The sequence below is a fragment of the Lontra canadensis genome, unplaced genomic scaffold, assembly GCF_010015895.1.
Source record: "Lontra canadensis isolate GAN:19392208 unplaced genomic scaffold, GSC_riverotter_1.0 scaffold383, whole genome shotgun sequence".
Lineage (NCBI taxonomy): Eukaryota > Metazoa > Chordata > Mammalia > Carnivora > Mustelidae > Lontra > Lontra canadensis.
This window is the reverse complement of record NW_022631377.1, coordinates 47,448-75,052: the sequence shown is the minus strand read 5'-3', so window position 1 is coordinate 75,052 and position 27,605 is coordinate 47,448. Positions and strand designations below refer to the sequence as shown.

The 27,605-nt window shown below is 36.4% G+C and overlaps 1 long non-coding RNA gene across 1 annotated transcript in view; it reads right to left on the bottom strand.

The window, feature by feature from the left end:
* The window catches only part of LOC116862920, a 103,429-nt gene that overhangs the window by 36,772 nt on the left and 39,052 nt on the right, over positions 1-27,605 (bottom strand). The window contains exons 2-3 of the long non-coding RNA XR_004381735.1: positions 25,619-25,665; positions 12,813-13,015 (exon numbers count right to left, since the gene is read on the bottom strand). This is a non-coding gene — a long non-coding RNA (uncharacterized LOC116862920). The remainder of the gene's footprint in view (positions 1-12,812; positions 13,016-25,618; positions 25,666-27,605) is intronic.

The following is a 27,605-nucleotide window of genomic DNA, read 5'->3' as shown; positions in this document are numbered from 1 at the left end:
ATTAATGAGGTGCAATCAAAAATGGAGGCTCTCACTGCTAGGATAAATGAGGCAGAAGAAAGAATTGGCGATATAGAAGACCAAATGACAGAGAATAAGGAAGCTGAACAAAAGAGGGACAAACAACTACTGGACCACGAGGGCAGAATTCGAGAGATAAGTGACACCATAAGACGAAACAACATTAGAATAATTGGGATTCCAGAAGAAGAAGAAAGAGAGAGGGGAGCAGAACGTATATTGGAGAGAATTATTGGAGAGAATTTCCCCAATATGGCAAAGGGAACAAGCATCAAAATCCAGGAGGTTCAGAGAACCCCACTCAAAATCAATAAGAATAGGTCCACACCCCGTCACCTAATAGTCAAATTTACAAGTCTTAGTGACAAAGAGAAAATCCTGAAAGGAGCCCGGGAGAAGAAGTCTGTAACATACAATGGTAAAAATATTAGATTGGCAGCAGACTTATCCACAGAGACCTGGCAGGCCAGAAAGAGCTGGCATGATATATTCAGAGTACTAAATGAGAAAAACATGCAGCCAAGAATACTATATCCAGCTAGGCTATCATTGAAAATAGAAGGAGAGATTAAAAGCTTCCAGGACAAACAAAAACTGAAAGAATTTGCAAACACCAAGCCAGCTCTACAGGAAATATTGAAAGGGGTCCTCTAAGCAAAGAGAGAACCTAAAAGTAGTAGATCAGAAAGGAACAGAAACAATATACAATAGCAGTCACCTTACAGGCAATACAATGGCACTAAATTCATATCTCTCAATAGTTACCCTGAATGTTAATGGGCTAAATGCCCCAATCAAAAGACACAGGGTATCAGAATGGATAAAAAAACAAAACCCATCTATATGTTGCCTACAAGAAACTCATTTTAAACCCGAAGACACCTTCAGATTTAAAGTGAGGGGGTGGAAAAGAATTTACCATGCTAATGGACATCAGAAGAAAGCAGGAGTGGCAATCCTTATATCAGATCACTTAGATTTTAAACCAAAGACTATAATAAGAGATGAAGATGGACACTATATCATACTCAAAGGATCTGTCCAACAAGAAGATCTAACAACTGTAAATATCTATGCCCCTAAGTGGGAGCAGCCAACTATATAAACCAATTAATAACAAAATCAAAGAAACACATCGAAAACAATACAATAATAGTAGGGGACTTTAACACTCCCCTCACTGAAATAGACAGATCATCCAAGCAAAAGATCAACAAGGAAATAAAGGCCTTAAATGACACACTGGACCAGATGGACATCACAGATATATTCAGAACATTTCATCCCAAAGCAACAGAATACACATTCTTCTCTAGTGCACATGGAACATTCTCCAGAATAGATCACATCCTTGGTTCTAAATCAGGTCTCAACCGGTATCAAAAGATTGGGATCATTCCCTGCATATTTTCAGACCACAATGCTCTGAAGCTAGAACTCAGTCACAAGAGGAAATTTGGAAAGAACCCAAATATATGGCGACTAAACAGCATCCTTCTAAAGAATGAATGGATCAACCAGGAAATTAAAGAAGAATTGAAAAAATTCATGGAAACAAATGATAATGAAAATACAACGGTTCAAAATCTGTGGGACACAACAAAGGCAGTCCTGAGAGGAAAATATATAGCGGTACAAGCCTTTCTCAAGAAACAAGAAAGGTCTCAGGTACACAACCTAACCCTACACCTAAAGGAGCTGGAGAAAGAACAAGAAAGAAACCCTAAACCCAGCAGGAGAAGAGAAATCATAAAGATCAGAGCAGAAATCAATGAAATAGAAACCAAAAAAACAATAGAACAAATCAACGAAACTAGGAGCTGGTTCTTTGAAAGAATTAATAAGATTGATAAGCCCCTGGCCAGACTTATCAAAAAGAAAAGAGAAAGGACCCAAATAAATAAAATCATGAATGAAAGAGGAGAGATCACAACTAACACCAAAGAAATACAGACAATTATAAGAACATACTATGAGCAACTCTATGCCAACAAATTTGACAATCTGGAACAAATGGATGCATTCCTAGAGACATATAAACTACCACAACTGAACCAGGAAGAAATAGAAAGCCTGAACAGACCCATAACCAGTAAGGAGATTGAAACAGTCATCAAAAATCTCCAAACAAACAAAAGCCCAGGGCCAGATGGCTTCCCGGGGGAATTCTACCAAACATTTAAAGAAGAACTAATTCCTATTCTCCTGATACTGTTCCAAAAAATAGAAATGGAAGGAAAACTTCCAAACTCATTTTATGAGGCCAGCATCACCTTGATCCCCAAACCAGACAAGGATCCCATCAAAAAAGAGAACTACAGACCAATATCCTTGATGAACACAGATGCAAAAATTCTCACCAAAATACTAGCCAATAGGATTCAACAGTACATTAAAAGGATTATTCAACACGACCAAGTGGGATTTATTCCAGGGCTGCAAGGTTGGTTCAACATCCGCAAATCAATCAATGTGATACAACACATTAATAAAAGAAAAAACAGGAACCATATGATACTCTCCATAGATGCTGAAAAAGCATTTGACAAAGTACAGCATCCCTTCCTGATCAAAACTCTTCAAAGTGTAGGGATAGAGGGCACATACCTCAATATTATCAAAGCCATCTATGAAAAACCCATCGCAAATATCATTCTCAATGGAGAAAAACTGAAAGCTTTTCCGCTAAGGTCAGGAACACGGCAGGGATGTCCGTTATCACCACTGCTATTCAACATAGTACTAGAAGTCCTAGCCTCAGCAATCAGACAACAAAAAGAAATTAAAGGCATCCAGATTGGCAAAGAAGAAGTCAAACTATCACTCTTCGCAGATGATATGATACTATATGTGGAAAACCCAAAAGACTCCACTCCAAAACTGCTAGAACTTGTACAGGAATTCAGTAATGTGTCAGGATATAAAATCAATGCACAGAAATCAGTCGCATTTCTCTACACCAACAACAAGACAGAAGAAAGAGAAATTAAGGAGTCCATCCCATTTACAATTGCACCCAAAACTATAAGATACCTAGGAATAAACCTAACCAAAGAGACTAAGAATCTATACACAGAAAACTATAAAGTACTCATGAAAGAAATTGAGGAAGACACAAAGAAATGGAAAAATGTTCCATGCTCCTGGATTGGAAGATTAATATTGTGAAAATGTCTATGCTACCTAAAGCAATCTACACATTTAATGCAATTCCTATCAAAGTACCATCCATTTTTTTCAAAGAAATGGAACAAATAATCCTAAAATTTATATGGAACCAGAAAAGACCACGAATAGCCAAAGGAATATTGAAAAAGAAAGCCAGAGTTGGTGGCATCACAATTCCGGACTTCAAGCTCTATTACAAAGCTGTCATCATCAAGACAGCATGGTACTGGCACAAAAACAGACACATAGATCAATGGAACAGAATAGAGAGCCCAGAAATAGACCGTCAACTCTATGGTCAACTAATCTGCGACAAAGCAGGAAAGAATGTCCAATGGAAAAAAGACAGCCTCTTCAATAAATGGTGTTGGGAAAATTGGACAGCCACATGCAGAAAAATGAAATTGGATCATTTCCTTACACCACACACGAAAATAGACTCAAAATGGATGAAGGACCTCAATGTGAGAAAGGAATCCATCAACATCCTTGAGGAGAACACAGGCAGCAACCTCTTTGACCTCAGCCGCAGCAACATCTTCCTAGGGACATCGCCAAAGGCAGGGGAAGCAAGGGCAAAAATGAACTATTGGGATTTTATCAAGATCAAAAGCTTTTGCACAGCAAACGAAACCGTTCACAAAACCAAAAGACAACTGACAGAATGGGAGAAGATATTTGCAAACGACATATCAGATAAAGGGCTAGTGTCCAAAATCTATAAAGAACTTAGCAAACTCAACACCCAAAGAACAAATAATCCAATCAAGAAATGGGCAGAAGACATGAACAGACATTTCTGCAAAGAAGACATCCAGATGGCCAACAGACACATGAAAAAGTGCTCCATATCACTCGGCATCAGGGAAATACAAATCAAAACCACAATGAGATACCACCTCACACCAGTCAGAATGGCTAAAATTAACAAGTCCGGAAATGACAGATGCTGGCGAGGATGCGGAGAAAGGGGAACCCTCCTACACTGTTGGTGGGAATGCAAGCTGGTGCAACCACTCTGGAAAACAGCATGGAGGTTCCTCAAAATGTTGAAAATAGAACTACCCTATGACCCAGCAATTGCACTGCTGGGTATTTACCTGAAAGATACAAACGTAGTGATCCGAAGGGGCACGTGCACCCGAATGTTTATAGCAGCAATGTCTACAATAGCCAAACTATGGAAAGAACCTAGATGTCCATCAACAGACGAATGGATAAAGAAGATGTGGTATATATATACAATGGAATACTATGCAGCCATCAAAAGAAATGAAATCTTGCCATTTGCGACAACGTGGATGGAACTAGAGGGTATCATGCTTCGCGAAATAAGTCAATCAGAGAAAGACAACTATCATATGATCTCCCTGATATGAGGGAGAGGAGATGCAACATGGGGGGTTAATGTGGTAGGAGAAGAGTAAATGAAACAAGTTGGGATTGGGAGGGAGACAAACCATAAGTGACTCTTAATCTCACAAAACAAACTGAAGGTTGCTGGGGGGAGGGGGGTTGGGAGAGGGGGGGTGGGGTTATGGACATTGGGTAGGGTATGTGCTATGGTGAGTGCTGTGAAGTGTGTAAACCTGGAGATTCACAGACCTGTACCCCTGGGGAAAAAAATATATATATATATGTTTATAAAAAATAAAATTATAAAAAAAAAAACACAATTGTACCTCTTAATCCAAATGAGGAAGCAAAAGTTCTGATATATACATACAATATGAATATATAAATATTCTAACCTTAAAGCTATTTTAAGAAAAGTTGAACTTTTTCTCTTCATTGCCATTTTAAATCTGCCTTATAAAAATTATGACTGTTTTTAGATGTGACACATATTCAAAGTGAAATAAAGTGAAATAAGATATAAAAAAAAAAGAAATAGTGTGATATGGTACTGAATTCTTTCCCCTATAATAAATATATTCATCACTAAATTAGGAAAGTAAAGTCTACTAAAGTCAAGTCTAGTAAAACCCTATATAAGGGCTTTCCTACTAACACACCAAGGATGTCTTAGCAATATTATTGAAAATCTATATGAACAATAAGCAGGACCAATTCTGATTAATTACTATTGTAAAAATAAATAAAACTATTTTTCAAATATCAGTAGATGGGTTTTTGTAATTATAAAATTATAAATTCATTTTAAATATCAACTTAGAGATAGAAAGTTATTAAAAAAAAAAAAAGAACCAAGCATATTTCGGAGCTAAAGAATATAATAACTGAATTGAAAAGGCACTAAAGGGGCTCAACAACAGACTTGATCAACCAGAATAAAGAATATGTAAACCGGGGGCACCTGGGTGGCTCAGTGGGTTAAACCTCTGTCTTCGGCTCAGGTCATGGTCTCAGGGTCCTGGGATCGAGCCCCACATCAGGCTCTCTGCTCAGCAGGGAGCCTTCTTCCCCCTCTCTCTCTCTCTGCTTGCCTCTCTGCCAACTTGTGATATCTCTCTCTCTGTCAAATAAATAAATAAAATCTTAAAAAAAAAATATGTAAACCTGAAGACAAGTCATTTGAAATTATCCAGTCGGAAGAGAAAAAAGAAAAAAGGCAAGAGAAAGAGTGAAAAAAGAGAGAGAACTAATGGAAAACCATTAAAGGACCAATACATGCATTATGGGAGTTGCAGAAAATAAGACAAAGGAGCAGAAGGCTTATTTGAAGAAATAATAGTGAACACATCCCAAATCTGGGGTAGGAAACAGATTCATAAAGCATAAAGGACCCAAAAAAATAATAATCACATTAAAATCAAGTTGTTGAATTAAAGGACAAAAAGGAATTTGAAAGCAACAAGTGAAAAGTTCATCACATAAAGGGAGATCCCAGTATCAGCAGATTTTTTACTGAAACTTTGCAGGCCAGAGGGGATAAAATGATATATTAAAAGTGCTGAAAGAAAAAAGCTACCAAACAAGAATACTATATTCAGGAAACCTGTTCTTCATCTATTAAGGACAAATAAAATATTTCCCCAGATAAACAAAAGCTGAGAAAGTTCAACACTGCCTTAAAAGAAATACTAAAGAGAGTACTCCAGTTGTAACAAAATGATACTAAATATCAACACAGGAGTATAAAGCTGTCAATGGTAAATATATAGACAACTACAAAACACTCTAGACAAGTACAGAATACTGTAACAGTAGTGATTAATCACTTAATCTGGTATAGAAGCTAAAAGACAAAAGCATACAAAATAAGTATAACTATAAAATGCTAATTGTACATAATATGAAAGGATGTAATTTGTGATATCAATAATGAAGGGAAGAAATAAAGACTAGTTTTACAGATGACTTAAGTTAGCAGGTTAAAATAGATCATTAAAACTATGTCTTATGTAAGCCCCATGGTAACTACAAAGATAACAGAGAAGATTAAAAGAAAGAACACAGCTACAGAAGATACACACACGCACATACACACGCACACACACACACACACACAAAATGGAACAAAGATCAAAGCATGATACTACAAAAAAAAAAAAATCAATGAACACAAAGAAAGATGGCAAGAGAAAGAGGGAACAAAAGCCACAAGACAAAGGAAATAATAAACAAAGTAAAGATAGTAAGTCCTTTCCTACCAGTAATTACTTTAAATGTAATTGGATAAAACTCCATAGACAAAAAAAAAAGGCTGAATGGATTTAAAAAAAAAATACAACTATATTTATCTATAAGAGATTCACTTGAGATTCATGGACACACAGAATGATGGAAGGATAGAAAAAAATATTCTATGCAAATGGTAACCAAAGCAGAACATGCTGGCCATACTTACATTGATTAAATAGAGTCTAAGTCAAAAACTTTCACAAGAGAGAAAGGACATAATGTAATGATAAAAGAGTCAATTCACTAGGATGTGTAACAATTATATACACATGTACCCAACATCAAAGCACACAATATATGAAGCAAACAATGACAGAGCTGAGGGGAAAAATACACAATAACATGATAATAGTAGGGGATTTCAATAATTGACGAAACTTCCACACAGAAGATCAATAGGCAAACATTAAGACTCGAACAACACTGTACACCAAATGAACCTAACAGACACATACAAAACGTTACACTGAAAAGCAGCAAAATACAAGCACACATGGAACATTCTCAAGAGTAGAGCCATGTTAAGTTGTAAATCAGTCATAATGAATTTAAGAAGAAGGAAGCAAAAGGAAACTATTATAGATTTTTAGTTTCATTATACTATAGTAGGAAAACATTCTTGTTATGATTTCAATCTTCTTAAATCTATTACGAATTGTTTGAGACCTGGGGCACCTAGGTGGCTCAGCTGGTTAAGCAACCAACTCTTGATTTCAGCTCAGCTCATGATCTTGGGGTCATGAAATCAAGCCCTGTTTCAGGGCCCATGCTCAGCAAGGAGTGTGCTTGAGATTCTCTCCCTCTTTTACTTCCTCCATGCTCTCTCTCCCAAATAAATAAATAAACCTTTAGGGGTACCCAGTTGGCTCAGTTGGTTAATCAGCTGCCTTTGGCTCAGGTCATGATCCTGAAGTCCTGGCACTGAGCCCCACATCGGACTCCCTGCTCAGCACAAAATCTGATTCTCCCTCTGCCCCTCCCCTGCTTATGCTCACACACTCTCTCTCTCCCAAATAAATAAATAAAAATCTTTAGAAATAAATCTTTTAAAAAAGAAAAAAAAACCGACTTGTTTGTGATCTAACATGTCATCTATCCTGAAAAATTCTGGAATTAAACAACTTAGGCTTAAACAACCAAAAGATCAAAGAAAAAAATCAAAAGAGAAATTAAAAAACATCTGGAGACAAATGCAAACAAAATTACAACACACCAAAGAAAAAACTTCAGGGATGTAGGAAAAGCAGGAAAGTTTATGCCTACATTTAAATTAAAAAAAAAAAAAAAGAAAGAAAGATCTAATAAACAACTTAATACACCTCAAGTAACTTTAAAAAAAGGAAAAAGCTAAGCCCAAAGTTAGAAAAAGGGAGGAAATAATAAAGATTAGAGCAGAAATTAAAAGAGAATAGAAAAAATAATTTTAAAAAATCAGCAAAACTGAGAGTTGATATTAGAAAAGATCAAGAAAACTGATAAACTTTTAGCCTAAACTAAGAAAATAAAGAAGACTCAGTAAAAGCAGAAAGGAAGAAGGAGACATTACAATTGATGTCACAGAAATAATATGAATATAGACTACTATACACAATTATATGCCAACAAATGGGATAACCGGGTAGAAATGGGTAAATTCATAGAAACGTATAACCTCCAAAGACTGAATCTGAAGAAATAGGAAATCTAAATAAATCTATAACTAGTAAAGAGACTGAATCAGTAATGAACTTCCCAACAAAGAAAAATTCAGCACCAGGTGGTTTCAAAAGAGAATTCTACCAAACATCTGAAGAAAAATTAATGTAACTCTTTCTCAAACTAATCCCCAAAATTAGAAAGAACACTTCCAAATTCATTTTATGAAGTCAGTATTACCCTGATGCCAAAGCCAAACAGAGACACTACAAGAACAAGAATAAAAACTATAAGCCAACATTACCCTGATGAATATGAATGCAAAAATCCTCAACAAAATATTAGAAAGCCAAATTCAACAGGACATTAGAAAGATCATACACCATAACCAAATGAAATTTATATATGTGAGGCAAAGATAGTTCAACATATGGAATCCATCAATCAATGTGATACACCATATTAACAAAATGAAGGGAAAAATGTTACAAGATCATCTCAATAGATGCCAAAAAAGCATTCAACAAAATTCAACACCATTTCATGATAAAAATATGCAAACCAGAAACAGAAGAAAATTACTGCAACATAATAAAGGCTATATATGAAATGTCCACAGTTAATATCATACTCAATGGTGAAAACTAAAATCTTTTCCTCTAAACATCACGAACAATGCAAGAATGTCCATTGTTGCCACTTTTATTCATCAGAATATCTGAAGTCCTCGCCAGAGCAATTAGGCAATAAAAAGAAAGAAAAGGCATCCAAATCAGAAAGCAAGAAATAAAATTATGTTTCCAGATAATATTATATGGAGAAAACCCTAAGATTCCATTAAAAAAAAAAAAGCTGATGGAAACAATAAGCAAATTTAGCAAAGTTACAAGATACAAAATTAACACCCAAAAACTAGCTACATTTCTCTACACTAACAACAAGTAATCTGAAAATGAAACTAATAAAACAATATCATTTACAATACCATCAAAAACAGTAATACACAGGAATAAACTTAACCAAGAAAGCAAAAGATTTATACAATGCAAACAAAAAACAATGTTAAAAGAAAGTACAGAAGAAACAAATGAAAAGACATCACATGTTCATGGATTGAAAGACTTAATATTGTTAAAATATCTATGCCATCCAAAGCAAGCTACAGATTCAGTATGACCCCTATCAAAATCCCAATGGCATCTTTGCAGACATTTTTGCAGAAAACAGTGTTAAAATTCATAAGGAACCACAAAGGACTCTATATAGCCAAAACAATCTTGAGAAAGAAAAATGAAGCTGAGGGCCTCATACTTCCTGAATTCAAAACATTTTACAAAGTAATCAAGACAGTACGTACTGGCATAAAGAAAAACATACAGAGCAAAGGAACAGAATAGCAAGTCCAGAAATTAATCCATGCATATGGGTCAAATGATTTGACAAGAATGCCAAGTCTACACAATGGAGAAAGGATAGTCTTTTTAATAAATGGTGGGGGGGAAACTGGGTTTCTACAGGCAAAAGGATGAAATTGGACCTTTATTCCATATACAAAACTTGACTTAAAACGGGTTAAAGACTCAAACATAAGTTCTGAAACTGTAAAACTCATAGAAGAAAATATAAAGCAAAAGCTTCACACATTGGTCCTGGCAATGATTTCATGGATATGACTCCAGAAGCAAAGACAACAAAAGTAAAATAGACAAGTGGGACTAGATTAAACTAAAAAGCTTTAGCGCAGCAAAGGAAACAGTTAATGAGACTATAAAGAAGAAAATATTTGCAAAGCATATATTTGATAAGGAGTTGATATTCAAAATAAAGAAAAGTAAATAACCTGATTTAAAGATGAGTAAAGGCCCTGAATAAGCATTTCTCTAAAGAAGACATACAAATAACCAACAAGTATACGAGAAGATGCTCAACATCACTAATAAACATAAAATACCAAGTTCTGGCAAGGATGTGGAAAAATTGGAACGCTTATGCATTTTATATTGGTGGAAATGTTAAAATCGTGCACCCATTATGGAAAAGAATATGGACATGCCCCCAAAAATTAAAAATAGAACCACAAACAATCCCAGTAATTCCACATTTGGGTATTTATCCAAAAAAATTGCAAGTAGGATCTTGAGGTATTTGCAAACCCATGTTCATTGCAGCGTTATTCATAATATCCAAAAGGTAAAAACAACCTAAATGTCCATGGATGAGTGAATGGATAAAGAAAATGTAGTATATACATACAATGGATTACTATTCAGCATTTAAAAAAAAAGAAGAAAATCTTATAATATGCTACCATATGGATGAAACTTGAGGATATTATACTTAGGGAAATAAGCCAGACACAGAAGGACAAACACTGTATGATTCCACTTATTATGATATATTTATAGTAGTCAAACTCATCTAAGCAGAAAGTAGAATGCTGGTTGCTAAGGGCTGATAGAAGGGAAAAATGGGGAGTTGCCATTTGATGGATACAGTTTTAATTACATAAGATGAAAAAGTTCTAGAGATCTGCTGTACAACAATGTGCATATAGTTAAAAATTGTACATTTAAAAATTTGTTAAAAGGATACATATCATATTATGTGCTTTTTTTTTTTTTTTTAGCACAATTGAAGGAAAAAACGGGGAGAGCGTACAGGGGGCATGGGAATGAGCATGAGAAAAAATGAATGAACTAATGAAATCTGGGCAAAAGCAGAAACATATACAAAGGCCCTGAGTGAGCTAATAACCTATTCAAGAACTTGAAACAACACCAAAACAACTTAGGCATGGTGAACAAGGATGAAAGTGGTAACAAATGAAAACCAGAGATGTAGTAGCAGGAGCCTGACCAGCCAGGGACTTACAGGTCATGATGAAAGATTTTAATTTCATCCTAAATCAACAGAAAGTTTCTAAATGGCTTTAAGTAAAGGAATAACAATCTGATTAGTGCTTGAGAATGATCAATATTCTAACAGTTTTGCCTTTCTCTGCAATGTACCTCTTCTTTTTTTTTTTTTTTTTTCTTTTTTTTTAAGTAGGCTCCACGCCCAGCTTGGAGCCCAGTGTCAGGGCTTTTTCTCACAATCCTGAGATCAAGACCTGAGCTGAGATCAAGAGTCAGATGCTTTACCTACTAAACCACCCAGGTGCCCCTATAATATACCTCAAGTAAAAAATTAAATAAAATTAGGCAAGAATCTTCCTTTAAAAAACAAAGGCAAAATTTCAGAAATATCTGGAATTAGATTTAAGGCAAAATTACATTAATGGGTCAGGTAATCTGAATCAAATATGAATACAACACAGTTTGTCTATAGTAATCTAATAAAACAGGGGCACCTAGTTGGCTGAATTGGTTAAGAGTCTGCCTTAGGTTCAGGTCATGATCCCACAGTCCTGGGATCCAGCCCCACATCAGGTTCCTCCTGCCCCCCACCCCCCGCTCCTCTGCCTGCCTCTCTGTCTGCTTGTGCCCTCTCTGTCAAATAAATAAATAAAATCCTTAAAAAAGAAAGGAAGTGGGGTGCCTGGGTGGCTCAGTGGGTTAAAGCCTCTGCCTTCAGCTCAGGTCATGATCCCAAGGTCCTGGGATCGAGCCCCGCCATCGGGCTCTCTGCTCAGCAGGGAGCCTGGTTCCTCCCCTCTCTCTCTCTCTGCCTGCCTCTCTGCCTACTTGTGATCTGTCAAATAAATAAAATCTTTAAAAAAAAAAAAAAAAAAAGGAAGGAAGGGAAGGAAGGGGAAGGGAAGGGAAGGGAAGGAAGGGGAAGGGAAGGGAAGGGAAGGGGAAGGGGAAGGGGAAGGAAAGGGAAGGGAAGGGAAGGGAAGGGAAGGGAAGGGAAGGGAAGGGAAGGGAAGGGAAGGGAAGGAATCAGGTAAAATCTATCCAATAATGGCAGCCATACACTTTAAGTTTCCTTTGAAAGTATAGTATTGAAGCAATTATTCAACTGGCAGTTATTCAACTGGCAGGGAGAAGGAATGATGAAAACATGTCTTATTTCTGATCTCTCATTAACCATAGCATAAAAACAGAATAAATTTCAGCTATAAAGTACAACACACAATATACTTAAAAGTTTGATTTGCATCTGCCCTAAAACAGCATCTTATACCAGTCCATGTAAGTGGAACAAAAGAATTATTCTCAGACTTGCCTCAGTATCAACACACTATTTCAAAATGAAGCACAATTATCTGTATGGAAAATATCAGTTTCAATTTGCCTTTTTTCCCTTCTTATTGGCAGTCAACTCAAAAGAAAAGAATATAAACTAAACGTTTACCTAAAAATTGTTTATTTATGAAGGCTTTATGCTAGGAAAAACCTTACCAACAGTACAGCTGTCTTCAAGTACCACATCAACATTTCTGTCTCTGTACTCAACCCTGAAGTCCAGCATCCGAGGCTGCCGTTCTACAATTTGCCTAGATGGCATTACAGGTCGAAATGCTGAAGAGGAAGAGGGAGCAGGAGCTGAACCTGGGTGACTTGGATCAAATGCAGGTCCTGGTATAGTCTCACCTCCATAGTCACTGAAATATTGACATAAAGAGAAAGATTATCATCAACCAAATCATTACAGATAACCACTAAGGACCCATTCCATACTTGGCTTGTGTTGGTCTTCCAATCAAATTTACCTACCTATGCATCAAGGCCTAACTAAAGTTTTACTTCCTCCCTAGCAACTGAAAGGGATCTTCCCTAGCAACTGAAAGCCACATTACTCTCCCTCCCATCCTTGTCTTTCTATGTCTATTAGCAGTATCATACATATCATTTAGCATTTAATCAGATTTTTGCCTTATATTGTGATGATGCTATTAGAACATTCATTTCTGTGAATTAAGAAGTGTCTTCTTCATTCGCTTTCATTTGCTCACTGAAAGATTATTTGATTAACTCTACTTTCCACAAAACTCAGAAATTAACCATCCTTAAATCTCCATTCTATCAAACTCCTCAGTCTTAAAAGATTATTTTTTCCCTGCTTTGCATAGAAAGCAGATGCCATCAAGATGAAATTCCCTTACTTTTTTGACAACAAATCCACCAACTAACCAGCATATGTACTCTTTTTCTCTTTCTGTAAAACAGGGGCAACATCACTCTATCTAAAACCATCTTCTAATTAGCTTTACATTATGGTATATACTTATCCTTTCCAGTATCTTCACCTTCTCTTCTAGATTCTTCTCAATAACACTTAAACATGTTAAAATCTTAAAAAATAAAAATACAATCTTTGTTCTGCCCACTTAATAGTTATCTCATTTGTTAAATGGGAAAATTAATTATACTTGTAGGGATTAAGTCAGATAAATGCATGAAAAGCTTAGCACACTGCCTGGTACCTGGTAAGATCTCAAACTCAGTATATCCAAAGTTTAACTCATTTATGTCTTCCCAAGCATGATCCTCCCTCCATTATTCCTCATATCAGCTAACCAAGTCAGAAACTTCTGGCCGTTATCCTTGATAACTTCTTCTCTCACAACTCCCATATCTAGTCAGTCCTTTTAATTTTACCATCTAAAAATCTTTTAGTTAAGTTATCCACCTTTCCCCTCTGAAGCTGACACCGCAAGCCACAAGCACCTCTTGCACAGGCTGATACAACAGCCTCCTAACTAATCCCTCTGATTGTTCCCTCACTCCCTTGCATGTCATTCCTTACCATCACAAAAATGAAATTATATAAATGTCTTCATGTCATTTTCTTCAATATTCCCCTTTGCTCTTCATACAGAGTTAAAGAGGTGTATAAGTCCCTATATGATCCAAATCCTATCTACCTCCCCAGCCTTAGCTTGTGCTAGGCTATCTCCAATCTCTCTATGTTAACAGCCACAACAGCCTTTCACTTCTTCTGTCTCACCTTGATCCTTCTCATTTCATAGGGGAACACAGATCATTCCTTCTAAGCATGTTCTTTCTTTCCCATCTCATCCCAATATTCCATCTTTCTTCTAGCTAATTATATTTAGCCTTCATATCTCAGATTTAATGTTTTTCAACTCAGAGCATGTTTTACTACCTCAGACTGATTCTAATTCCTCACCACTACCAATTATAATTGATATTAATCATTTGACATTTAAGACCCCCCAGAGAATAGAAGTTCCAGAAGGGCAAAGTTCACATTTGTTCATTTAATGGCTGTATCTTCTGCCTGGAGCTCAAGATTTTACAGAGAAAGTGCTTAAATATTTAACAAACCAGTGAGTAAAGGAATAATTATTAAAGAATTTGATTTTTCTCTCACTTAGTTTATCATATATAGTCACTTCTTTTTCCCCTCACAGGGAGAAGTAAAGAAGAAGAGAACATAAAGAATGCTTCCATTGAAACGTCATTATTGCAGATATGTTCCACCACCACAAAAACTACAAGCTCAGTTCTAAAACATCTTTCTTCTCACTCTAAATTTAAGGAAAAAAACAACAGATTGGGAACCTGAACAGAAACAACAAAAACAAGAATGACCAAAAACCCACAAATAAGCACTATTCTTATGACAACTCAGGAGAAAATATTTACATTTACTTCACACTTTTGCTCTGATTAGTGTTTACCAAATTTAGATTACAAAATCGATTTTGTGCGTTGTGGTTGTCTTTTAAAGAACAGGACAGGATAGGATAGGATACAAATGATTAGTACATGGCACTTAATAGTTAGAACCAAGTATTGTTTCCCAAAACTTTTGATTCTGATAAATATTTGCATATGTGTATTTTGGATTCCAAATATTTCTCATTGTAGGTAATAATGATGAGAGTTCAGATACTCTAGTAATCACTGATCCAAAGGCAAAAATCTACACTTTCTCCCAGTTGTTAGATTCAAGAAAAGTAATCTTAGAAGTAAGACATAGAAAAGAAAATGTCCAGAGCAGGAAAGAATATCATTGTTGGAATCCACTGTTGGAGTATCTATGAAGAAAATGTGTACAATGATATTTCATATCTCTAAATTTTGTCACAACTTCTAGGAACCTCGGAAAAATAGCTAACATTAACAGGCTGGTCCCTGACTTATTGTTTTCTTAACTCAAAATTCATCCTTCTATTGTCTATTCTAGCATTCTGCAAAATTCTATTTATCCTTTGGCGTATGTTTCCCCAATAGATTCTGTAAATAGGGGATACTAGAGAGAGATCATTTGTTAGGAGGAGAGAACAAAAGCCTTCCTTCTTCCTATTTGCATTTATTTCTATCAGTATCATCCTTTAGTTTTTAGTCTCCTGGCTCTTTTCAGCATTCATATAACCAGATTCCTGACATCCCCTCAGACACCAATAGCAGCTAGACAGTGTGCATTCCACAGCTCCCTGATCCTAACTCAGGTCTAACAGGCTCCTCAGAGCTTGAAAGTTCTGTTAATCCCTTGACCAAGACCTGAGAGTGGTAACTTCCTGAAGCAGTTACTATACATAGGTTACTTCAGTTTTACTTTATTGCTCTTTTAGTTCTCCACACCTGTGTAACCAATTCTACGTTAAACTTGAAATACCCAATTTTTATTTATTTATTTATTTATTTTTTGGTAATGGAGGTGTCCCAGAAATGGGATTCAGTTACTGGTTTGATTACGTCCTTAACCTTCAATATACTGATGAGCTCCGTGTCAATGGAAAATGGGATACTAGTGAGCATGCACTGGCATAATGATTAATTAAATTATCACTTATAGTTCATTATGATCACATACCTATTAAAACAAGTGCCTAAGGGGACAAATGATTATTTGACTTGGCTATTATGGTGGCAATAATGACAAAATAAAGACTTTGAGCTGGCTGCTTCTGACTCTAATGGAAAGCTTAACAGAAGAAAATGACACACTTAGGGCTATTAACATTCAATTCAAGCCATGACAAGAAAGCTAAAGCTTTTGAAGTAGCACTTTATTATTTCCCATCCTCTGGGTATGATCCTACTGAGAATCACACACAAAATTTAATTTTGCAGCTTAAATAACTACAGTGAAAGCTGAGTAAATGTACTTTCTAAGTTTCTTTTGTGAACATTACAACACCGTTTTAGAAAGAGTGGGACCCTAAAATGTGGAATAGAGATCCCAAGTAGATTCAGATGAAGGTTACAAACTTGAACTCAGAGTCCCTCCCAACCTTTTTTGTAAAGAGAAACAACTCCTCCTCTCATGACTGAGGTTAGCCTCCTCTTGCTTGAAAACTGGCAATGCTCTTACTTGAGACTGTTGCCTTGAAAAGGGATGCCTATTGTCAAAACCTACCCCCACCATTCCTTACTATGTCTAAAATCAGATCTAGGCATGCTTCAAGAGAATAAGTACAATGTCTTAATTGAGAGAAGGCTTATATCCAATATTATAAGATTCTGATAAATCAAAAATCTAGGGAACAGGTAAGGAAATGAATTTGAAGTGAATTTGACCAAAAGAGCTTGGATAGGACCAAATATAACATGTTTGCTTAAGCAGCTGTAAGTCCTCTAATAGTATGCTTGTTGACTGAATGAAACTTAAGTCCCAAAGGAGTCTAAATTTAATGAGGATGAAATGCCCAAACTTTCCTGGCAAAATGTAGAAGAAATCCTGATGCTTAGAAAAATAAGAATGCTCAAGTGGATTTCCATGTACAATCTAAACATACATACATCCTCCTACTACATCATCCATGAGGTCCCAGAGGACACTGCACTAAAGCATTAAGAAATACATTAGTAAGGGAGGGTCTGCATTCTTGAAAAACTGTAGTGGCTGTCTTCCATAGGTTGATGAGATGACACCACTGAATAAGTTTCCTTAATGGGTATGAGATCCCAAAGTGCTCAGTTCAAATGGCAGAATTTAGTAAGAAAAAGGTGGGAGCAATTAGTTAATGGACAGCATAGACAAGAAGTGGCAATCTGAAGATTTCAACCTGCAGAGATCTTTAGAACTGTTTAACTGAACATGATTATTATGATTATTACCCCCCCCAACCCTGAGAGAGCATGCATAAGCGTGGTGGGGGAGAGAGACAGAGAAAATCCTAAGCAGGCTCCATGCCCAGCCCCAAGAGGGTTCAATCTCATGATCCTGAGAGATCATTATCTGAGCCTAAAATCAAAAGTAGGACACTTAACCAACCGAGTCACCCAGGCGCCCCAGAACATGATTATTTCTAAGGAAGCAAATTAAAAGTCAACTGACTAAAATACTACTTGATCTAAAAACATCAGAAATCCTAGATCTGATAGCCTAAAACCTAATGTCTATAACCGCAGCAGAGAGTCATACTCACTCCCAGGTTCCAAACACAAATTGTTTCACAGACATAAAGTCCCTGATTCCCATAAGCACAATGCAACAGAGCCACATGTATGTATTAGAAATTTTCCTCTAAGACTTTTCCTAATGGGCCTGCAGCCATTTATTAGGGTGTTTGTGTAATGATAAAAGGAAAATATCTAAATTTTTATGTGATTACTACATGCTAACTCTAAATTGATACTAATTCCTGGAGATATAAAAGTGGAAGATTATGGTGGTAAATGAAGTTTGGGCCAAAATCCACTCATACCATGTTCAAACCATCTGTGAACCTGCCCTGCAACAACTTCTCCAGATTCTGAATGCATAATTGAAAGAGACATATTCAGTAACTCGCAGACGTCCCATATTTGCTTCCTGATCCATGGAATTAGGGTTACTATGTAGGAAGGATTAGTAGCAAGAAGCAACTGATCTTGCATATACTTTTTTACTCTATATTAATTTGCAATCACCAAGACAAGCATTTTACTTTTACCCAGCAGGGTAAACAAAATACCTTCACTGTCTTTTTCAGAAGATTATGTCAACTCTCCTCTAGCATATCAATCTAGCCTGGAGAGATCTTGATCACCTAGACATTCCACAAAAAAAAAAAAAAAAAAAAAAACACCATTACATTGATAACAATGTGAACAAATCCTAAAGAGAAAAGTAGCAAGTATTTGAATGCTTTGTTAAGACACATTTATGACAAAGATTAGAAGATACATGCCACAAAAATGCAGGGGAGAACCTGCCACCTTGGTGAGGTTTCTGGGGTCTAGTGATTACAAGCAAGTCAAGGTAAAAGGCCAGCTGCTATATCTTGTACTTCCCATCAATAATAAGAGATAACCAAGTTAAATGAGGAAGAAAAGATCTGGACTGGAAAAGGAAAAAAAATAGCTGTATAATATTCATGCTCATACCAACCAAAAAAACCAAACTGCTAAAGCATTACAGCCCCCCAAGTTATCCCAGAAAGACAGTAGTGAAAGAAAAGCCTTCTAGTGGGGAGCACTTGGGATTGTACCACAGGTTGACGTTTTTTAGAAAGAGAGATTACCTGAGGTACAAATCTATACTCAACCAAGGACAATGGATAATAGGTTGGCCAGCTGATCGGGACTTGGAAAGAATAAAAGAAAAATTAGGTGGCAAGGAAATCTGGGGTAAAGATATGAAAACAGAACTTTCAGAATGACACAAAATGTGAATATATGTTTCTGAGGGGAATGCTGCCTACAGGCTACCCACTTGGCGGGGGTGGGCGGATGGCTCCCAATGTGCATAAGATGACATTGTTCTGTTGATGTGAGTCAGCTTTTCTCCCTTACTACCGTAGGGCTGTTCCATGCATTACTATATAATGAAGCCATGCCAAGAGGAGTGGAGATTAGACATAGGTACAACATCAATTTCCTCTTACCAAGTATGACTCTGACTAGGGAAATTGTCTGAAAACTGCAAACAAGAGAAACTAACTGAGCCAATATGGCATCATTCCTTTGAAATCTGGTAATGGATCATTTCTATCATGGAGGAGGAAGCAATATGTTCTCCCTTAAAAAGATACTGTTCTGGATATGGACTTGACTTCCCTGACAGCAATACTTTTACCAGCACCACCATTCATATTTGAGGGAATACCTTATTGATCGAAGGTTTCCCCACACAACACTAATTCTAACCAAGGAACTCATTTCACAGCAAAAGTAGTGCTGGTATCATTCATATATACTGTTACCCAGAAGTATCTAGCTTGTCAGAACAGTGAAATGTCCTGCTGAAGACAGCTGGGAGACAACATACTCAAAACTTGGGTCTCCACCTTAAAACACGTAGTATATGCTTTGTATCAGTGACTAAAACACAGTGATACTTCTCATATTGTCAGAAAATATGGGTATAAAAATTAAGTGTTAGTAGTGGTTTCTTTTATTACACCTAATAACAGAATTTTTGCTTCTTGCTACTTTGGGCTCTGGTGGTTCAAAGATCACAGTTCCAAAGAATGTAGTATTTCCACAATACTTGCATAGAACTATAACCTGAGAGTGCCACTTGGCCATTTTGTACTCTTCATATTACTGAATCAACTAGCAAAATAAGGGGGTATGAAGTGAGGTGGGAGGTCCTGATTATCACAAAAAAACTGGGTTGCTGCTATACAGTGGACTATTTTCTGGGGCATATCCAATAATATGAGTTAATGGAAAACTATAACCAATTTTAAAAAGACAGCTCCACTGAGGATTTTAAGAATAAATGTTTGAGATGACCCACCAAGTAAAGAAACTTGACTATCTGAGGTGCTAGCAGAGGGAATATAAAAAGTGGAAGAAGAAACTGGTAAATATTAATCATGGCCTTATAACCAGTAATAGTAACAAAAATGCAGCAGCACACAAGTGTGTGCACAGACACACACAAAATTTTCTTCTTAGAGTTTTGCACATTGATTTTTTTTCTTTTTAAGATTTTATTTATTTATTTGACAGAAAGAGAGATCACAAGTAGGCAGAGAGGCAGGCAGAGAGAGGGGAAAACAGGCTCCCAGCTAAGCAGAGAGCCCGATGCGGGCCTCCAACCCAGGACCCTGAGATCATGACCTGAACCACCCAGGTGCCCTACACATTGATCTTATCTACACCAGTGACCTAGCAGTGACCATACTGTAACAATGACAACTACTTTGTTTTAGCATCAGCCACTGGTGTTAGCTTCTAGCTTCTTTCAATACTTCAAAACTAGCCTCTGCACCTTGCAGAGGTACCATTATCAGCTGAGCAGGACTTCTTTTTCTTATGTCTATGGTCAAATTGCTAGGGCCGTTCCTCAGGGCTTCCAAGTCCTGTTAACTTCTATTTCCTCCAATCACTTTCCTTTTTCCCTCTAATACTAGGAGTGACTTTGTGCCCTTTATTTATTTATTTTTTTAAAGATGTTATTTATTTATTTATTTGACAGAGAGGAACACAGTGAGAGAGGGAACACAGCAGGGGGAGTAGGAGAGAGAGAAGCAGGCTTTCTGCTGAGCAGGGAGCCAGATTTGGGACTTGATCCCAGGACTCTGGGATCATGACCTGAGCCAAAGGCAGGTGCTTAATGACTGAGCGATCCAGGCACCCCAACTCTGTGACCTTTAGTGGTTAGCAGGGGGCTCTCCCAGACAGAACTGTCCTAGAGCAGGCTTCCTGGAATACTCTGGACCCAGTCCACACAGTTCTGGCTGTGCCCACCCTACTCAGAGGATGCTGCAGTTGTTAAATCTGCTCTTGCCCTACGCTCCTTTCCTCAAGCCTAGCAGGACCACCTCACCCACAACTGCGGCTGCTGGTCCAGCTGCTTCCTGATGTCATTATATCTGAATTATCTCAGTATTCGCATTTTGCACTTTCAACCTGCTCCACATTTCTGGAACTGATTCCGTATATGAAATTCCCTGTGTTTGAAACACCCCAGTGTGCTTTTTTTTCTTTACCAAACCCTAACTCTAGGAGATAGTACATTTCTAATCACAGCAGGCTATCTGATGTGTTGTCAGCCCAAGAGAATTTTTTTAAAAGTTCTCATTTGAGAATTTTCATATTGGCTATTAATTACTCTATTTCAAGATCAATAAAAAATAATGAGAGTGCCTGGGTGGCTCAGTCATTAAGCGTCTGCCTTCGGCTCAGGTCATGATCCCAGGGTCCTGGGACTGAGCCCCTGCATCAGGATCCCTGATCAGCGGGAAGCCTGCTTCTCCCTCTCCCACTCCACCTGTTTGTGTTCCCTCTCTCACTGTGTCTCTGTCAAATAAATGAATAAAATCTTTAAAAATAAAAATAAAAATAATTAAAAATGATGAATTTGCATTAGAGTTTTTCACTAGCAATATTAAAAAAAAAAGAGAGAGAGAGAGAGAGAGGGAGGGAGAAAGAGAGACTACCAGTTAATGATCCTATCAATGTGACTAATGTTCAACGGTATCCATAGAATACAAAGACATCCAAAATCGCTGACTCAAAAAAAAGTATTTTTAAGACTTTTCATCTATGAAGACACCATTCTATAATCTGATATACTCACTCTTCTAGTTAATCAATAATTAAAAAAAAAAAAAAGACACTGATTGGTAAGGGGAATGCTATGGAGAAATCTGTTTTAGATCTAAACCTCAACTAAAGGAGTGTTTTTATCCTTACTCAACTTCACTCTACAAATCACACACATCCTTGGAAGGCAATGAACAAAGCAAAGTAAACAGGAACTCTGTACATGTTTATTTCAATTTTTAAAAATCCATCCCAAGGTAAAATTTCTAGGTACAAAAACAACAAAACAAAAACACGCATGTGTTTTAAAGATAAATTTGTCTTTAGAAAAAAATCAGATTCTTAAATGAGCACCAGAGAAGACAATAAATAGAAGCTAACTGGCCAAAATGGATATTTTCTATATCAAAAACCTCAGCATTATATATTCTGAAAATGTTAACAGTGAATAATTAGAAAAATGCCTAGTCTTCTCAAGGTTTCCTCAATGAATTAAACAACAGAAAAAGAAACATACAGAATATCTGTCTGGGTCAAAAAAATGTGAGTTGACAAATACTACCCACTTAGTCAATGAGGAAAATTACACTACTGATTCATAACATTTTTAGAAAATATAGCCTATGCTGTCTACTAACACAAGTAATTCATTAGCACTTCCTTCTAATAATAACTGTCTCCAAAAATAATGTTTAAAAAGGCTCTGGACAACATGCTAATAAATAAAATATTACACCAAGATGTAGTAAATAAACGTGCACACATTTGATGTTTCATGACTGAATGGCTTACATTTATGACAGCATAAGTCACACAGTTTATAAATATGTTGTATTAGCAGTATATTGCCTAGTGAAATAAGCCTTGGAGGATGAGGCAGAAGACTTGCTTATATCCTGACTCCATCAACATCATGCTGTATTATCTGGGCCAAGTCACTTCATGCCTTATTCTCTCTACCTGTAAAATGAGGGATAATAATATCTGCCTTTACTTGCTTACAACTAAAATAGTAACTGTAAAAACAAAGCTATGGGAGAAAGATCTTATACACGTATTAAATTCCAACTTTTTTACCCAAATGAAAAAAAATCTAAAAAAAAAAAAGACATGGCATGGTTAGTTTGCTGACCTAGAATAGGGCAGAGTGGTATCAAAAAATGCATAGCTTTTAAAATGAGACAAACCAGACTTCACCACCTACTACATTTGTGAGCTTGGGCAAATCTGTGTAAACTCTCTAACCTTCAGTTTCCTCACTATGAAATATGAATCTCTTAAGAGTTATAATAAGTATTAAATAATAAAAAATAAATCAATTACCTAGCACAGCGCCTTATACACTTTTTAAAATGTTAGTTTCTTTACTTTGAACTTTATGGGTACATTAAAAACCATATTCCCACTTTTGAATTCACAAAAAAATTTGATTTCAAGAACAGCTATAAAGCACAGGGACTGGGTTCTTCTCCCTCCAAAAATAATTCATATTAAAAAAAATCTTTTTGGTAGCTTTTTCCTCTGTCGAAGTATAAACTGACAAATTAAGAGTCAGCTGTATTCACAGACTACACAATAAAAGTCAAACATACAAAACAAAAACCCTTTTACCCTTTTAACTACTTACATATACCATTCCTATCTTCCACTTTCAGTGGTAAGCCAATGAGAAAGCAACAAAGAACCCTCTTTCATTTTCCTCTGATTAGGAGATATACAAGAGGAATTTTTAGTTATGTCAATTCCACAGTGATTTCAAAGCTAAAGAACAAAGTTAGAAAGGGAGAGAGTTAAAGACTATTGCTAGATAAAACTGATTTTCTTCTGTGCATATATGATTCATTCCTTTAAATAAGCAAACAAAAAAAAAACAAAACCACTCTCTAATGAATGTTAAACTCCAAATTTTATAGTATTAGAAATCAATTTAGTGCTGAATCTCTACTTTTAAATATTAATCAAAAAGTATCATCAGTGACAGGAGAGATGGGATGTTTCCCATCACTGTCATCAGTGACAGGAGAAATGGGATGAGGAAATTTCTACAGTTCACCCAGAGCAAAATATTGTTATTTTTTTTAAAAGATTTTATTTATTTATTTGACAGACAGAGATCACAAATAGGCAGAGAGGCAGGCAGAGAGAAAGAGGAAGGGAAGCAGGCTCCCTGCAGAGCAGAGAACCTGATGTGGGGCTCGATCCCAGGACCCCGGGATCATGACCCGAGCTGAAGGCAGAGGCTTTAACCCACTGAGCCACCCAGGCGCCCCCAAAATATTGTTAATTTTAAGATGTATCCAATATGTACTCAGAACCCAGAAGCTGAATCCACAAAGGTTTAACAAGCAAAAATTTTGGCACAGAAGGTGGAATAAAATTTACTCAAGAATAAAACTGGTGGGGTGCCTGGGTGGCTCAGTGGGTTAAAGCCTCTGCCTTCGGCTCAGGTCATGACCTCAGGGTCCTGGGATAGAGCCCCACATCGGGCTCTCTGCTCAGCAGGGAGCCTGCTTCCTCCTCTCTCTGCCTGCCTTTCTGCCTACTTGTGATCTCTGTCTGTCAAATAAATGAATAAAATCTTAAAAAAAAAAAAAAGAATAAAACTGGAACCATATTTAAAAGTCTAAAACTTTTTAAACCAAGAAAAAAAAAAAAATGACCATAAAGGAAGTTCCTGTAATCACCTGGTTTGCTTTCTAGGTAAGGGTTTCAATAAAACTGAACACTTTTGAACAACAACAAAATTTGTACAGACTCTGGAAATCAGCCGCATTTACTCTGGATGAAATTCTTTCTGACAACTTTTTTAAAAAGGTGGGGAACAGGTCTATTAATTACTAAGGGTAGTACAAGTACCAAGCAGAATTTGCTTCCTTTCTAAATATACACAGTTTCCTATAAAGTATATCACATTTTGCAGCTCATGGTGAATTTTCTGATGGTTTTGCAACAGCACTCTTCTTCCTCTCCAAAACAATCTCATTCCTAGTCTGCTGTTTCTGTTTGCCTCATCTGCACTTAGCAGATCATGTTTCAGTGACTTAGAAATCCTAGCCACCGAAATTCAAGCCAAAGTTTGAATTGACACAAGAAGGGGGGGAATTCAAGTAATTAAACTACACTTGGAAGGGAGAATGGTTTTATCTCCTATGACTCTATAGCGTCCTCTTTTAATCCAAACCAGTCTCTAATTTTAAGGGAAGAAAACTTACAAAAAGTTATTTCTAATCTAAGGAATGGTTTTGTATCTTATAGTTCTCTTGGCATCATCTTCCAATTTTACCCTCTGGCAATGACACAAAACCATGAAGACCATTCCACATGTTAACAATGCATTCTTCAAATGAAATAGTTCAGTGCTTTGGGAAGTTTCATCAATTAAGGACTTATTCAAATTGTTGCAAATTAACATGAACTTAATTTAGAAACCAAAAGTGAAAAAAAAAAAAAAAGACTGTAGCAAGGTTGGAGATAACGCCTGGATAGGTAGATAATAACCATGCTCTAGAGTACTGAGATTCAGTTCCTTCCATTTTATGAATTAGAAGATCCCTTTGAAAAGTTTTTTTAAAAATAAAATAAAACCACCATTAAAATAGTACCACTCATTCTGAAATAACATTATATAGTTAAAAGTTGGAAACTTTAGGAAACTGATATAATAAAATGGTCTGAAAGAACAATAACTATATTAATGCGCTTCTACATGAAAGATCAAAAGCTCTATCAAAAAGTTAAACAAAAAAATTAACAACTGTCTCTTTTTTGCTTGGTTAAATTCTCATCCTACTATTAAGCACCTTATAACATACCTTTGTAGAATGCCATTTTCCTGGGGTATTACACCATTGATAGCTGCCTGCAAACAAAAAACAAAGAAAGCCATTAAAAAAACAACAACAACAACAACAGAAAAATGCTCAGGGACAGGTGGGGTGGAGAACACTGTACAGGAAAATAAGTATACTTTGAAAAATAAAATTTAGGAGCACCAGGGTAGCTCAGATGGTTAAGTGTCTGCCTTCAGCTCAGGTCATGATCCCAGGAGTCCCTCATCTGGCTCCCTGCTCAGCAGGAAGCCTGCTTCTGCCTCTCCTTCTACTGCTCCCCCTGTTCATGCGCTCTTGTTCTGTCAAATAAATATAATCTTTAAAAATAAAATAAAATTTAAACAAAACACTAAATGTTTTCTTAATAATACAAAATATTCTCTAAAATATTTCTCTACTTACTATGATAACACTGTATTTTGGGAAACTAAAAAAAAGCAAAACAAAACAAAAAACATGCATTTGGCATATAATATCCCCAAATCTTGAGTCATAAAAAGCTTACTTTCACAGTCTTCATTCAAGCAAAACACCCACAAAAACCAATGTTTAAGAATGTCAGAACAAGTAAAATAAGTACCTTGAAGTTTTTTTAACTTATTTTCTTCTTCAGATTGAGAGGAGTAAGATACAAAATCACAAATGAAAAAATGGACTCAAGAAATAAAATCAGGGGGCGCCTGGGTGGCTCAGTGGGTTAAGCCGCTGCCTTCAGCTCAGGTCATGATCTCAGGGTCCTAGGATCGAGTCCTGCATCTGGCTCTCTGCTCAGCAGGGAGCCTGCTTCCCTTCCTCTCTCTCTGCCTGCCTCTCTGCCTACTTGTGATCTCTCTCTGTCAAATAAATAAATAAAATCTTAAAAAATAAATAAATAAATAAAATCAGTCTTTTATGTTATAATTATTCTTAGTAAAAAGAACATTTAGAAGGAAAAAACACAAAGGCAAAAATTCTCTGATAAACAAAATACCATGATTGTACCAGGTTACAAAAGGAAACAGGAATATCACAGGAAAATAAGTTTCCTTATATAAAACATTCCTGAAGTCGGTCTCTAAGCTAACATGTCTCCAGTTACTTGGAACATAGCACAGTACTGACATGATATGGGCATTTTTGCAGGCTACTGAGCCAGCACGCTGTGACATCCTGGATTGCAGGCAGTTCACTGCAGGGTAACAAACATTCCCTGGAGGAAAAAACTTGGCGTTTCCAACTTTGCCTCTGTGTCATAACAACTTCCCTTCCCTTGCCCATCCAAGTCCACATCAAAATGAAAAAGGGTAAAAAAAAGGGGGGGGTAACGCTTCAGTGTTTTATCAGCTGCCTAGAAATCAATTCCCAAAAGGAGTTTGTGTATTTTGTGAAACATTAACTTAAATTATTTGTCAGAAGTGGATCAAGTTTACAATGTTATTCTGTTGAATGGAAATAAAGTAGAATGTAAGATGTTTGCTATGAATTTTGAGAGCTGTAATGCTCCACTGGCAAAATACAAAGATAGTCACAGATAAATACAGACAGTGGATTCCATAGACCCCTGACAACCTGGAGGCTCATAAATCCTGAGTCAAACAAATACTAAAATGAGTTTTCAAAGCCACAAATTCAATGGAAGCATCTCTGCCTACTTCCGGGTCAATTATCTCTTTTCTTTTGATAGCAATGGCTCCACACAGAAATATCCCCTTTGCTAAAAAATAGAAAATAGTGAAAGAATTTTCTATGGTGTTGGAAAAGAAACAAAATGCCAGAGTTTGGAAAGATTTTGTTCAAATTTTCACTCGGGAATTCAAGGTATAATGGAAAGAATACTAAGTATTTACAAAGTCCAAAATTTGAACCTAGACTTTTCCACTTACAAATTTTATGACCTTAATATGTTCTACACTCACCGAACCTCTTTTGAGCCTCAGTTTCCTCATCTGTATAATGAGGTAATACTATTTCCTTAGCCAAAATAGGCCTA